A 13,264-nucleotide genomic window follows, 5' to 3' on the forward strand; every position below is an offset into this window, starting at 1 on the left:
AATGGATGAAATAGAAATCATTGACTCCATGAAACAAAAAAATAGTAAAAGAAAGTTCAAATATTTAAAGAGTAGAAGAAAATGTAAAATATCTTCTTAAAATAACTCATCTAAAGATACATCATAGACAAAATAGCCATAGTATCTGAAATGTATGAACAAAAAAAAGTCTAGAAATATCTTATTCCAAGTAATCATGAAAGAAAATTACTCAAATCTCTTTGAAATGGAAATCAAAATAGAAAGATATTTAAAAAACATTCACCAGGAGCAGTTAAGTAGCACAATGGATGGAGCATTAGGCCAGGAGTAGATAAAACTTGGGTACTAATTTGGCCTCAGACACTTCCATCGGTGTGACCTTGGACAAGTCACCTAACCCTAATTGCCTAGCCCTTACTACTGTTCTGCCTTTTAACCAATACTTAGTATCAATTCTAAGACAGAATATAAAGGTTTTAAAAATAATAATAATTATAATAATAAAAATCCACTGTTTACCCCCTGAAATAAATCCTCAAATGGTAATTCCTAGGAATATTACAGCCAATATCCAGAGTTCACAGGTCAAAGAAAAAAATTGCCATCGGCCAAAAGGGAAGAATTAAAGTACCAAAACCATTCAGGATCACATGCAGTATTGTAACTACTAGTATAAATGAATGAAAGGGTTGAAACATGGTTTTCATAAGTTTACTGAAAAAACTAATTCAACTGGGAAAAAATGAATTTGTAAGACAATAGAGGACTTCCAAGCATTTCATGATGTATAGATGAGTGCTGCACAGAAACTTTGAAGTTCAAACCTAGAGTCAAAGGAAACATAAAAAAGTAAACACAAACAAATAATAACAAAGAAGTAAATAAGAATAAACTGCTTACTTTTGAAAGTGAGATATCCATCCCCTTTGAAATCTATCACCATTAGGGATCCTAATGGGAATCTAATTAGACCAGGCCAGGAGTGGTTCTGTTATGTCTTATTGGTCTTAGGAGAAGAATGGATGCAGCAGCATAGGAATATTCTAGGAATTGGTTTTCATTTTTCGTCCTTGAAGAGGATCAAAATGACATCACAGGGGAGTATCTTTTGACTCCCACATAAATTGGATTTGTGATAGAGGATCATCCAGAGATTTTGGAATCTCTCTTCCAAAGTCATCAAGATCCAGTGGCAAGACAAAAGTCAAGATGACTGGTGACGGCTAAGGAAATAGTGGATAACTTTAGCTTCTTTGATGTATAACCAAGGTCTAAGTGCTCAATTGTTTTATTTGTCCCTTCCACCATAATATATCTTCACATGTCAACCAGATCACTGATGGGTTTGAGGCTTGTCAGTTACCCTCAATCTGGTTTATCTGCATATAGATGGTTTGCCAGGCAGTGACAACTTCATGCTATACCTTCTTGGAGCCACAGGTGAGACCTGGGTAGCAGATGGAGGCAAACAGCTCTGAGAAAGGTTGAGCAAGCTGTCACACAGGGCTACTAGTCTTTCCTGGATTTATCAGAAGGAAAGAAAGACTAGTGAAAATTCTCTCTCATAATCAGGTTACACAAGTAGACATCTATACAAACAAGAAGGAAGAGTTAGAGGAGACATAAGATACTAACCTCACTTTCATTCGAAAGGGTCAAATGAGTTTCACATACAGTTGAGTATAGAAATAGAGGGGAAAGGTGAGGAGAAAGGGGAATTAGATAGATGATAGTTTAACAGATTAAGGTTCTCCACCTGCCAGCACTATATTGTCCATACATGAAATCATAGATTACAACAAATGGAGTAATGTTGAAAGCTGTGGATGAGCTTGTTTACCTTGGCAGTATACTTTCCAGAGATGTCCACATAGATGATGAAGCTGATATATGCATTGCCAGAGCCAGCTCACTGTCTGGAGGTTCTGAAAGAAAGTAGGTGAGAGGAGATAATGGGGTCACAAAGAGTCAGACATGAGTGAAATGACTGAACAACAACAAAAAAAGATTAAGAGAAGGATTATTTCTAAGGAAAATAGACTCTTCATTGGGGAAGTACAAAAATATAGTTCTTTTTGAGGTAAAAAAGAATGGAAACATGAAAGAACACCCATAAATTGGGGGATTTTTTGAGCAAGTTATGTAAGGGGTAAAATTAGGGTTGTTGACTGAATATATTATACTAGTGGTTGCCAGGGATTAAAATTCAACCCCAATAAAATATTCAAGTCAGTTTGGGATTTTTATGGTGATTTAATTACAATACAGGGAAGAAATTAAGAAGAAGAGAGAGAGGAAAGGAGATAAGATTGCTCTGGCAAGTCAGATAGGAGTTCAGAGGCCTAGGCCAAGGGGCCTTCTCAATTTAGCTCAGCTTCCAGCCACGAGGCCTCTTCCAAGATGGGACTCCTCCTATGAGGATAGCACTTTAGGAGGTAAAGGAAAAGAGGAATCAGCATAAATCACTCACCAAGCATGCTAAGAATGCCACCGCAAGCTCCCAACTCTGAAAGAACCCAATGTCCCTGAGAGAGAGAGAGAGAGCAACTGGAGAGAGGAAGTGATGCAAAATATATAGATCATTCTTTACATCACTTCCTGCATCTCACATGTACCAATGGTAGCTTAAGCTTGACTTAGGACAACCCAGGGCGTCTTTGTCACTTGCTAGCACATGTTGGTCAAAGGCCATCCTCCTCAACACTTAATCCTTAAGTAGGGGTGTAGGCATGGTCTTCACGGTGAGGTAAATGCAGGAAAAATGCCTTGAGCAGAACCTGAGTCTCTACATTGTCTTCATAGACCTGACAAAGGCATTCGACACAGTGAACAGGGACGCATTGTGGGTGATCCTCAGCAAGCTCGGTTGCCCAGCAAAATTCGTCAAACTGATCCAGCTCTTTCATGTCGACATGACAGGGGAAGTCCTATCTGGTGGAGAGACTTCCGATCGCTTCAACATCTCCAATGGCATGAAACAAGGCTGTGTCCTCGCTCCAGTACTATTCAACCTATTTTTCACCCAAGTATTATGACATGCTGTGATGGATCTAGACCTGGGCGTCTACATCAAATACCAACTGGATGGCTCACTATTTGACCTTCGCCGCCTGACTGCAAAAACAAAGACAACAGAGAGACTCATCCTGGAAGCTCTCTTTGCAGATGACTGTGCTCTCATGGCCCACCAAGAAAATCATCTCCAAACCATTGTGGACAGGTTCTCTACAGCAACAAAACTGTTTGGCCTGACTATCAGCCTCAGCAAAACAGAGGTGCTGTTCCAACCTGCACCAGGGAGGCCAACGAACCAGCCGTGCATTACAATCGACGGCACGCAGCTTTCTAACATCAACACTTTCAAGTACCTGGGCAGCACCATCGCCAACGACGGGTCCCAGACCATGAGATTAATGCCAGGATCCAAAAGGCCAGCCAGGCACTCGGGCGGCTGCGCTGCAAAGTCCTCCAACACAGCGGTGTAAGCACTGCGACGAAGCTCAAAGTGTACAACGCAGTGGTCCTCAGCTCGCTCCTGTACAGCTGTGAGACATGGACACTGTACCGGAAGCACATGAAACAGCTGGTGCAATTCCACCAACGCTCCCTCCGGTCAATCATGAGGATCCGATGGCAGGACCGAATCACCAATCAGGAAGTCCTCGACAGAGCCAACTCCACCAGCATCGAAGTCCTGGTCCTCAGAACCCAGCTACGATGGTCTGGACACGTCATCCGCATGGACCCACAGCGAATACCAAGACAGGTATTCTATGGTGAACTGTCAGCTGGACTCAGGAAACAAGGCCGACCAAAGAGAAGATTCAAGGATCAGCTAAAGTCCAACTTGAAGTGGGCTGGCATGACACCAAAGCAACTAGAACTCGCTGCCTCTGACAGAAGCAGCTGGCGAACCCCCATTAACCAGGCCGCCACCACCTTTGAAGATGAACGACGTCGACGTCTTGCCGCTGCGCGTGAACGCCGACACCAGGCCACAGCCGCACCTCCCGTAACAACCGGCGTCCCAGGCCCCATGTGCCACAAACTGTGCGCCTCAGCCTTTGGACTCCAAAGCCACATGAGGGTACATCAATAGATGATAATGCACAAAGACAATCGTCATTCTCGGTCACCGAGAGACTACCGCTTTTATTTCACTGTAAAATTATGCACATCTATCAGATAGGCTGAAATAAATGAAAATAATAAATGTTGGAGGGGATGTGGTGAAATTGGGACACTAATGCATTGATGTTGGATTTGTGACTTGATCCAACCAATCTGGAAGACAATTTGGAACTATGCCCAAAGGGCGATAAAAGACTGTCTGCCCTTTGATCAAGCCATAGCACTGCTGGGTTTGTAACCCAAAGAGATTAAAAAATGGGAATGGACCTGTTTGTACAAAAATATTTATATCTGTGCTTTTTTGTGGTGGCAAAAATTGGAAAATGAGGGGTGGTCCCTTAATCAGGGAATGGCTGAACAAACTGTGGTATATGATGGTGATGGAATACTATTGTGCTATAAGAAATGATAAACTGCTTGATTTCAATAAGAACTGGAAAGACTTTATGAATTGATGTGTAGTGAAATGAGCAGAACCAGGAGAACATTATGCATGGTAACTGAAATATTGTGGGATGATCAAGCATAATTGACTTTGCTACTAAAAGCAATGCAATGATTCAGAACAATTCTAAGGGAATTATGAAAAAGAGCACTATCCACATTCAGAGAAAGAATGTTTGGAGAATAAATGCAAAAGCAAATATATGATTTGTCATTTTTTAGTGGGCATAGGATTTGGACTTTTGAATTTAAAATATTATTCTATTACAAAAATTAGTAATATAGAAATAGGTTCTGAGTGATAATACATTTATAACACAATAGAATTTCTTGTCAGCTCCAGGACAGGGGAGGGAAGAAGGAAGGGAGAGAACATGAATCATGTAACCATGGAAAAGTATTAAAAAAACTAAAATAAAAATTATATTTAAACAATAAAAACAAAACAAATAATAATAAACAAACAAATATCACCCTTTGGTGAACTTTTAGATAGTAATTTTAAAGACATAAGTATTATTATTGTACTACATGAAACAGAGAAAGAATAGATGAGTTCCCCCCCTTCTCAGGAAAAAAAGTAATGATGAAAGATATGGTTTCAGAGACATTATGAAAGACATATTAACTAAAGCCAAATGATATGTATATATATTATATATGTGTATATATGTATATAAATGACACACATATATAATAAGGCTTTGTTTTTATTTCATTGGGTGGGTAGTAGAATAGTAGTGAAAGAAAGAAAAATTTTTGCCAACTGGAAAACAAATATAATTTTTAAGACTAAGATAGTAAAATATATACATGTATGCATCCCTAGTTTTAGTAGGTTAAAGAGAATAAAGTATCCTTTGAAAAATAAAGGAAGATTTTAATAGTTAAAAACAAAGAAGAAAATATATCTAATGGCCGAGGAGAAATTTGGCCTATATCAGAAGAAAGAAGGCTTGAACAGGAAGATAGTTTTAGTAGTGAAATATAAGAATAACTGATTCCTTGGACCTGACTAATAAGTAGGAAACCTATTCTTTTATTGTAGCTCTGATTCTATCAGGGGGAATAATTTTTTGATATTCTAAAAATTATTTTCTATATTCACAGATATTATCAAGTGATTATTGATCTTGCAAATTTAAGATGAAGTAGAGATGTGTAGTGGTGGTTGATGACTTCCTGCTTAGTGGTACCAAGAAAGTTAGGTGTCAAGTAGATAGAAAGAAGGAAGAAGTCAGACGTCTTCATGGGAGATGCCACCAATTAATGGGATCATCAGTTTTATGTGGAAGAGAAAGATCGCATTTTATATAACAGGAAGATGCAGAAGAGAGTTGGTCAAGATTCTGAGAAATTCTGAAGAGTAGAGGTACAGAGTTGAGGATTTCAATCCCTTCCTTGAGGTAATAGTGAGACATTTTCAGCTATAAATGTGTATATTTTGTGGTGGGGTAACAGTATGAGTTAAGAGGCACAGAGTTGCAGGTGGAAGCTAAAGGCAAAAGGAAGTTTTAGAGCCATTGCTACAGGGGAGAAGTCATTAACTTCCTAGAAAATTTTTGTATAATTGCAATTCTAAAAATTGCATTTGAGAGAATTATAATTTAGAGTATGAAGGAAATGATAGTCATCTAGCACAGAGACGACAAAAAAGCTCCATTAGCTTTATGTTTCTACCTCCAAACTCCAAAGAAAATTGATATTCAGAACCATCAGTTTGTGGACATTTCAAGTTAGTAAAATCCAGTTTTATTGCTTTAATGGATTTGTGATTTTATCCAAAGGGGTACTATCTCCTATAGTTAAGCAATGCTTAACTATGTTTCTGTATTAACAATCTATAGAAATTCTATCCAAGTTTTACTCTCTTAAATTCTTCTATCTCTATTAATATCTCAATGTTATTAAATCTATCCTTTTGTCTGATCTTCTATATCCAATAAATAATCAAACCTTCTTTTTTAGTTGTTTGTGTCCTCTTTGATATCTACTTTTTTGATATTGTTTAAATTTCATTATTAAAATGCTACAATCTACTCAAGCTCTCCATATGTGTTTGCCTTGATTTTTGGAATATGTTCAATCTCAATTCTTCTAAAAGCATGATTTTTCATAACTCTCACAGCCACATTCTCACTTGGGAAAACATTACTGCTTCTAAAAAAGTTGGAATTGTTTTGTAAGAAGTGGATTCATATTGCTGAAAATACCACAATTTCTACAAATAGAATTAATAGGATTATTCAAGAATATTGCATTGTACCAGGGCTTATGAGTATCCATCTTTGAATAAATCTCACATCCATTAAAGTGACAATGTATCTGTTAGTAGCTTACAATGCCCACAAACTCTTGCAGTTGGATAGCAATGTTCTTTGGACTTTGGAAACACAGACGTAAAACTAAGGGAACTTTCTTATTGTTCCTGTGCTGAAGGGCAACATTGCTGTTCACCATTCTTAAAAACTGGAAAGCCTTGCATAGTATTCATAACTTTCTTTTAACCAAAATATTTGATTACCTAATGAATCTTTTTCTTCCAGATAAGAGTTTTAGAGAAGCATGAGGGGAATTTCCCTTCATGCCATTCTCCAGCAGATGGTGCCATTCTCATACTATTCTGCAAACAAGACCATTTACTTTAAGTGATCAGATTTCACTGATACACTTTTTCCCCCCCTCTGAAAGCTTTCAGTGCCTGTATACAGAATAATAAATGTTCATAATCAAGTCAGAGGAAAAATATATATTTATTACATATTCAATTTCCTGTACTGGGGAGATAGGATGAAGAAAGACTAGATGCTAAAGATAGTTATATATTGAACCTCATAAAAATTCACCTTTAATGCCCGTTTGCTTAAAATCCCATTATCAAACAAGAAACCTAAGAGCTTTATTTATGTTTCTGGAGTTACTGTGCATATGCTACAGTGCTCACATTTATATGATTTATAGCCAACCTTTTTTTCCTATGAGAGTGGTTTTGTAATGATGACCTAAATGGATTAGTTTAAGTCATTTTGTATGGAAGATAGCAACTACCACAATAGAGAAATTTCATATTTTACATCTCTTGTTTTTGTTGTTGTGGTCACATTTCAGGAATTTTTGTGGAGTGCTATTTTCTTTGGAGGCTCCTTTATCTTGACAATTACTCAGGTTTTCTAATGTAACTTACTTAAGGAAATATACAAAATAACTTTAATGTAATATTAACTACCATTGAACATTTAATTAGCTGCTCTTAATGCCTATTATTTATTCCTAAGTGTCTTTTGAAATAGAAAAAATTTCTGGTAATCCTAAAGTTGTCAGGGTAATACATCATATAGGCACAGTCAAAAGAGTTGGGTTAGCCATGGAACTAATGTTGTCTTCTTGATTTTGAAATCATTTGTCCCTGACTAAAACTCTTCAAGCAAATGGCCATTTGTCATAGTGAATGTAAAGGACATACCTGTTCAAGTTCAGATTGGATTAAAGTGTTCTTAAATTTTGTGTGTTTATGTCATAAACCCCTTTGGCAGGCTGATGAAACTGATGAACCTCTCCTCTGAATGTTGGTAAATGTATCAAATAAAATACGTAGGATTCAAAAGGAAATTAGTTATATCAAAATAGTATTTGATTTTTAAAAAAATAATAGACTTCAAGTTAAGAACTCCTTGATTCATTCATTTGTCTCTAAGGTTCTTCCCAAATGAAAGCATCTCTGATTCAATGATATAACTACACAGTCTATCTAAGGCACGGTAGAGATTATCTTCTGTACAATTTATTCTAGTGTCAGTCACTTATATCAGGGATTCCCAAATTATTTCACTTCAGAGTGCCCTTAGTTCCTCATTAATTTTTATAGTGCTCTTATATGAAAAGAAAAATACAACAGTTACATTTATTAAATAGTTAAATAACTTAAGTGCATAGGTCCTAACAATTTAGGAATAATTTTTTTAAAAGGATGTTAATTGAAAGAAAAATAATATTTTAATTCCTTTCTTATCTATAATTACAAAAGGAATGTGACCACTAAACCATTTTTTGAAAACTTAAAATCAGATTGGATACTGCCATAATTCCTTTTCCATACTTATTTTTGTATGGTTCTTGCTTTTTAACACAGCAATTTCCAAAAACTCAACTTCAAAAATAAATAATGTTGCAAACAAGAAAGTTTGAGAAGATACTAGGGCAGTCAAAAATAAAAGCAAACAAAGACATAGCTCAAATATTTAAGAACCTTATCAAAATGAATGTGACAAGATCTAATGTTGAAAGTTCAAATTACCTCAAGTTAGTAATTTGTGATGTTAACAGATGTATAGTTGGGTCCTTCAAAAATTTGGGATAGCCTTCTTGCCTCTATGACTTTGTTGTGGCACAAAATTTAGGAACTATATTTGGGAACCATGTATTTAAACTATTTCTAAATTAAACAGTTTAAACATTTTGCCTGTATTAATGCTAATTCATTTAGAATCATAACATACTCAAAACTTTCTGATTTGACTAGGTAATCCTTTCATAACAGATGCTTCATTTATATTGTATGCATAACTTTATCCTTTTATAGTCAGTTATGTACCATTTATTACTATATAATAAATTATATTAGACAGTATTGGATAATGAATAGAGAAATGGTCTAGCATAACTTAGATTTCAGTCTAACTGTATTCAGTATATTTATATATGTAGATGAACATGTAGATGTAAGCTAAGTGTGATATGATTCCCCTCTTTCACCAATACTCAACTAATAATATCACAAAATTCTGTCTTACATGGAGTTCTCAATATGCAATCAAAATAAGTTTGATTCCTCTTCCACTTCTCTCCCCCAACTTTTTTATTGAATCAAAAAGGGAAAATTATGATTAGGAAACCAAACAGGGTGACCAAAGATCTGAAGTCTTAAATAATTGGTGAAATTTCAGCAAGTTTACCACTTTGGAGTTTGTCTATTTGAAATTTGGAGCCAGAAATGGAGGAAAAAATTTGAGAAAGAATCATTCAAAGAAAGGAGAAAACTTTCAAAAACATTTTTCTTCTCCTCTCCCTGTTCCCATTTGACCCTACCATCAGAGAAACTGAACACAGAGGACATTAGAGAGGTTGAGAAGTGTCCAAAGGCAAGAGGCAACCTTGTGGAGGAGTTCTGGTCATGATATATAAGGGTTTCAGAGACATGGCCTCCAAGGGGGTTTTCCTGAAATGAAACTATGAAATGAGAATTTTCAGACCGAAATTGTACCAGGAATTGTGAGTTGCTTTTTGACATATATATCCTATATGTGTAAATAGTATTTTTACATTTTTAATTTAAACTAAATTTTTGTGGAAAAGTGTATCACAAGATTATGAGAAAGATATTTTATAATTTCTGTTCTTGCAAGGTCCAGGTATTATTTCCCTGCAAAGAGTTAACCGAGGAACAAGCCTGTGGGAACTCTATGAACTTTTGCATTATAAATAGTCTCCCACAAGTTTGCCTCTAAAATAATGAGAATAAGAAGTCACACCTTTGAGAGCCCAAATTGTGAAAACAAGTAAAAGTAGTGAAATCATCTCTAGGGGAATCAATACACATATTTTTGTAGAATAGTGAATTTCCTACTTTGAAGAAAAAATATTTACCTGAAGCATCTTTGTAGCAGTGTCCTTTAATAACATGGGATGCTACCATCCAACCTTCCTTATACCTTGTCATTTGCTACAGAACTACTAGGACTTCTGAGCTTTTTAAATCTACCTCTACAGAGGAGCTCTTTTATACATTTTGTTTCCCCCTAATTAGAGTGTGAGCTCTATGCATAGGAAAGGTCTCCATTTTTTGCTATTTATATCTCCAACATTTAACAGATGACAAGTACTTAATAAGTGGTTTTTCATTCATTCATCATTCATTTGCTATAGGAATAGAGTCTTCTGGGGACTAAAGGGCTCATGATTAAAGGGATCTATCAGGCTCAGAGGGTGAGAAGAGGTGAGGAGAAAAAGGTTAAGGCATAAGTTTTGATTTGAAAAGGAAGCCTTGAATCATGGAATTGGCCAATCAAGTCAAAGTGATGACAGGTGTCAACTAATCCAGAATAGGAGAATTTGACAAATAAAGGTCTTCACTTAGTTCCTCTTTGGAGTTAGACAATGGGGGGATCTGGGTTGGGTTTTTAGTGATGGGTATTCAGTGAGAATTATATAGTTTTTACAATATATTTGACATAGATAAACTTACATACATATGTGTGTGTGTCTCCTTGAGAGCAAAGGCCTCCTCACATTTTCCTTTCTATCTTCAATTCTTAGGACAGTGTCTGGTAATTAGGTAATTAATAAATTCTAGTTGTCTGACTTGAGTGGGGGTATCCCCAAACAAAATCCAATCCAGACAATTAATACCAGTGTAATCAGAGAAGAATACTTCGAAAGTCTTTCAGTGGTAAATCCACTCATAGCATAAAAAAGAAGAGTAAAATGAAGAGAATGAGTTGTGTGAAAGTGCGCAGACTCCTCTAGAAAGTAGAAATATAAGCTAACTTGGAACAAGTATTTTGCCAATAAATAGGAATAGGATGCTCACTAGAGAAGGAAAGGGTAAGGAAGGGAGGGGAGGAAAGGAAAAGAAGAAAAAGGAGTAGAAGAGAGGGGAAGTGGGAAGGAAGGCAGAGAGGGAAGAAGAAACACCCCACAGTGTTTTATGGTTTCATGGGCATTTTGATCCATTTCCTTCTCACCATGTATTTAAATCAATATTATCCCAAGGTAAGTAATGTAGATACTTTGTGCAAGGCAATGTCCTTTGCCTAAAGAGAAAAAGATGTGTGTGTGTGTGTGGGGGGGGGGGACAATAATAATGATAATTATTATAACAGCAATAATAATTATAATGACAATTTGTATAAGTTAGGACGTCATACTTACCAACTCTTGAGTTTTCCTGTATTCTATAGATAGTTTTAACACAATATATAAATAAATAATTTCTTCAGGATGCTAAATAATTGGTTCTCCATTCTCAGGGAATTAAGTGAAAATATTGACCATAGCCACAAGAGGGAGCATGATGTCCTTTGAACAATTTATTTTATTTTATTTCATTTATTTATTTATTTGAGGTGAGTTGCTTAGAGAATAAAATTCAGGACTTAGAATTATGGAAACCTTGGTTTGAAACTTATTTCTAACATATACTAGTTGTCCCCAAATAGGCAAAATTATTTAATTCATTCATGACTAGGTCTCTTCATTTTGCAAAGCAGGGAGAATAAAATTTTTAGAATCTCTCTTACAAGATTGTTTTGTGGTTCAAATGAGAAAATTTGTGAAAAATACTTTATTAACTTTACATTTTTCTTCCTGGACTACTGCTTTTCATGGTGGAGGAGCTTGCCTAGCAAAAATACACAGAACTGTAAAAAAAGATTTTAATATCATCAATAACCAAGATGGTGTGGTTACAGACCTTAAGCCAGATATCCTTGAGAATGAAGTCAATTGGCCCTCAGGAAGTATTGCTGACATAAAGCTAGTAGAGGTGATGGAATTCTAGCTGACCTATCTGAAGTCTTGAAAGATGATTTCTTTAAGTCCTACACTCAATATGTCAGCAAATTTGAAAATCTCAACAGTGGTCACTGAATTAGAAAAGATAAGTTTATGTTCCAGTTCTAAAGAATAGTAATGCTAGAGAACATTCAAATTACTGAATAATTGTGCTCATTTCACAGATGAGAAAAGTTATGCTTAAGATACTGCAAGCTATACTTCAGCAATATGTAAACTGAGAATTTCCCAAAGAGCAGGTTGGTTTTCCAAAAGGTCCAGTAACGAGAGACAAAATTGCCAACATTTCCTGTATTAGAAAGAAAGCAAAGGAATTCTAGGGGGGTTAGAAATCTGCTTCTGCTTCATTGATTACATTAAAGCTTATTTGGATCACAACAAAATGTGTCAATTCCTTTAAGAGACGAGAGTACCAGATCACCTTATTTGTCTTCTAAGGAACCTGTATGAAGAGCTCACAGTTGGAATAGCAAAAGGAGTACTAGATTGTATATTGTCACCTTCTTTATTTAACTTATATGCAGAGTATATAATGCACATGCAAGATTGCTGGGAGAAATATCAGCAATATCAGATATGCAGATGAGATTACTTTGATGGCAGAAAATGAAGAATTAAGAAGCCTCTTGATGAGGGTGAAAAAGGAGTATGTAAAAGGTTTGAATTAAAAAAAAATTAACAAGGTCTGGGCAACTGGTCCCATAACTTCCTAAAACACAGAGGTAGAAGAAATAGGCTAGAAGGTCTCTTCAGATGGTATCTACAGCAATGAAATTAAAATATACTTACTCCTTGGAAGGAAAGCTATGACAAATCTGGACAGTGAACTAAGAAGCAGAGATATCATCTTACCCACAAAAGTCAATATAACCAAAGCAATAGTTTTTTCTTCCCCCCTAATCCCCAGTAACAATGGATGTATGTGAGAGTTATATTATAAGAAAAGCTGAGTATAGACCTGTGATAGCAAGTTAGCCAGAGATGGCATGCTTAGACCTTTCTATGGACACACATGCCAAGGACCCAGTGACTCATCCCTGTAGCACAGAGTTCACCAGAGTTCTTAACTAGAAAGCCAGAGAAGGTGCAGCTGGACTGTTCTCCTCCCAGCCTCCCCAGTAGGAGTTAGTAAGCAGGT

General features: G+C 36.1%; 1 long non-coding RNA gene across 2 annotated transcripts in view; it reads right to left on the reverse strand.

Moving 5' to 3' along the window:
• Positions 1-677: 677 nt before the first annotated feature.
• Positions 678-13,264, reverse strand: part of LOC103092953 (uncharacterized) — a 58,158-nt gene continuing 45,571 nt past the window's right edge. For both annotated transcript variants that reach the window (XR_008917648.1, XR_464941.2), the window contains 3 exons: positions 1,823-1,907; positions 1,407-1,501; positions 678-806 (listed from right to left, as the gene is read on the reverse strand). This is a non-coding gene — a long non-coding RNA (uncharacterized LOC103092953). The remainder of the gene's footprint in view (positions 807-1,406; positions 1,502-1,822; positions 1,908-13,264) is intronic.

The sequence above is a fragment of the Monodelphis domestica genome, chromosome 3, assembly GCF_027887165.1.
Source record: "Monodelphis domestica isolate mMonDom1 chromosome 3, mMonDom1.pri, whole genome shotgun sequence".
Taxonomy (NCBI): Eukaryota; Metazoa; Chordata; class Mammalia; order Didelphimorphia; family Didelphidae; genus Monodelphis; species Monodelphis domestica.